The 2,747-nt window shown below is 33.1% G+C and overlaps 1 non-coding gene across 1 annotated transcript; it reads right to left on the bottom strand.

The window, feature by feature from the left end:
- Positions 1 to 2,091: 2,091 nt before the first annotated feature.
- On the bottom strand, positions 2,092 to 2,165 carry TRNAY-GUA (transfer RNA tyrosine (anticodon GUA)). Its single transcript has one exon. It is a non-coding gene; the product is annotated as a tRNA-Tyr (tRNA).
- Positions 2,166 to 2,747: the final 582 nt, after the last annotated feature.

Genomic DNA, 2,747 nt, shown 5'->3' with positions numbered 1-2,747 from the left:
GAAAGACACCAATATAGTATACTAATGCATATATATAGAATTTAGAAAGATGATAACGATAACCCTGTATGTGAGACAGCAAGAGACACAGAAGTATGAACAGTCTTTTAGACTCTGTGGGAGAGGGCGAGGGTGGGATGATTTGGGAGAATGGCAATGAAACATGTATAATATCATATATGAAATGAATTGCCAGTCCAGGTTCGACGCATGATACTGGATGCTTGGGATTGGTGCACTGGGACGACCCAGAGGGATGGTACAGGGAGGGAGGAGGGAGAGGGATTCAGAATGGGGAACACGTGTATACCTGTGGCGGATTCATGTTGATGTATGGCAAAACCAATATAATATTGTAAAATAATTAACCTCCAATTAAAATAAATAAATTTATATTTAAAAAAAAGAAAGAAAAAAAATAAATGTAAAAATAAATAAATAAATCAAGGGTAGGGGCACTAATGTTCTTTTATTAAGTGAAGAGTCTAGAGAGACAGTTTGTAATTGGTAGAAAACACAAATAACTAACAAATGTCATAAGATAGTGCTATAATAAAAAAAACTGGAAGGTGGTAGTGGTAGCAAGTGTATAGACTGATCTTTATCTATCAGAAAGTCAGTAATGTCTGTGTGGAAAATTAAGAGATAGTTACATAGTATATAGCTATATGAAGTTAACTAGAAAAGAAGTTTAAGATGAGAACACAAAAGAGAAGAAAAAATTTGCCTCTGGGAAACAGAATAACTATAGGAAAAGATGGGCAAGGAACTGCTGCTTTTAACTCTAAATTCTTCTATATGTTATTTTTAAAGAAGGGAATGTATTATGTTTATAAGATTTTTTAATGTATATAAGAAAATATAATATGCTGTGAATATCTATGTGTTCAACATACCAGTTTAAGCCTGATGTACAAGATGGGAAAGTTAGGCAAATGCATTAAAAATTCAGAATCTTCAATTTAGAGAATGTAGACTAGAAGCTCTTATTGGGGTGGGTTTTTTTTTTTTTCTTTTGCTTTGTTTTGTTTTGTTTTTTGATGTTTTATTTTTAATTAAAGACATCTGTAACTCTGAGATTAAAAGACAAGTTTGTGGCTTATAATGTTTTTCCTCATAGAATGTGATTATTGAAGACAGTGCACTGAAAGTTGCTTTCAAAACTACAATGCTTTGTTGAAACTTAATAAATGGCAATTCTTTTTTTCTTGGCTGTCTGAAAAAAAATAAAAAAAAACAAAATTCAAATGTTTTCAGGTATCTTAATGTAAGGAACAGACAAAGTCTTTTTAAAACTTTGTAGGACTCTAAAGACAACACTACCTCTCTGCTTTTGGGAAGAATGGATTGGAGACTGGAGACAGAGGGAACAAGACTGATGCAATGCTATTTTTAGTCACTTTGGTATAGAATAAGAGACAACAGAGTAAGAGTTAATCTTCTGGTGGCAGTTCCTTTCCTCAGAGATGTTATCTGTTGATTTATCTTTATTGTCTGGTTTTGAAAGAAACCGTGGCAGTACAGTAATGCAGGAGTGCTGGCCAACCTACCTGTGGATGCCAAAGTGTTATGATATCAAGAAAGTAGAAATATGGTTGGACTGTTTCTGCTGACAGTAACTGAGTTCATGAAATAAAGGTTGCAGGATATAAACTAGTTAACATAAGGATTACCTACCTACCTATATGTAAAGGATAGTCCACAAAGGAAACAAAAACACTTATTTATTGTGAATGGTGTGTTTGGCAAAGGAAAATTCTCTGTGTGTCTTATTATTTTTCTTGATAAGTTTTGTTGGTATATAGTTGATTTATAATACTATGTTGTATTGGTTTCTGGTGTACAGTAAAGAGAATCAGTTATACGTATACATATATCCATTTCTTTTTAAGATTTTTTTCCATATATGTCCTTACAGAGTATTGAGTAGAGCCCTGTGCTACACACTAAGTTCTAATTAGTTATCTATTTGTCATCCCATATAGTAGTGTGTATATGTCAGTCCTAATCTCACAATTTGTCTCTCCTCTGTCCTTGAGATTTTTGAGCCAAGAATACTGGAGTGGGTAGCCACTTTCTTCTCCAGGGGATCTTCCTGACCCAGGAATCGAACCTGGGTCCTCCTGCATTACAGGCAGATTCTTTACCATCTCAGTCACCAGGAAAGTCTTCTTATAGCCACATTTTTTTCACTTTTCTTGAGTACATATCTAGGAATAGAAATGCTGTGTCATTGAGTAGGTGTGTGTACATATATATGTGTGTGTGTGTGTGTGTGTGTGTGTGCTCATAACTTTATGAAATTTAAAGTTTCCAAAGTGGCTGAACCATTTAACTTCTATCATCAGTGTGAGAATTTCATTTACTCTAAATCCTTGTCAGCATTTTGTTTTATCAGTTTTAATGGCTGTAGAGTGTATCATATTATTGTTTTGATTTTATTTTACCGATCACTTACATTAAATATCTTGTACTTACTGGCCATTCATATATCTACTTTTGTCTTTTGCCCATTTTATTGGGCTGTTTTTCTTAATATAAATATCTGAGTATATTTGAATAGAAGTGCTTTGTCAGAAAAATGTTTGCGTTTTCTGTCATTTTGTAAACTGACTTCTCAGTTCCTTCACAGCATATTTTGAGAAGCTTAAGTTTAAAAAATTTTTTAATGATTAATGTGTTTTGTGACCTCTGTAAGAAATCTTTTTGAATCTTAAGCTCATTATTTCACGATCTTTTTTTCTTTC

Source organism: Capricornis sumatraensis, chromosome 11 (assembly GCF_032405125.1).
Source record: "Capricornis sumatraensis isolate serow.1 chromosome 11, serow.2, whole genome shotgun sequence".
NCBI lineage: Eukaryota > Metazoa > Chordata > Mammalia > Artiodactyla > Bovidae > Capricornis > Capricornis sumatraensis.
Note: the sequence above shows the minus strand (reverse complement) of the source record. Positions and strands in the feature narration are given on the sequence as shown.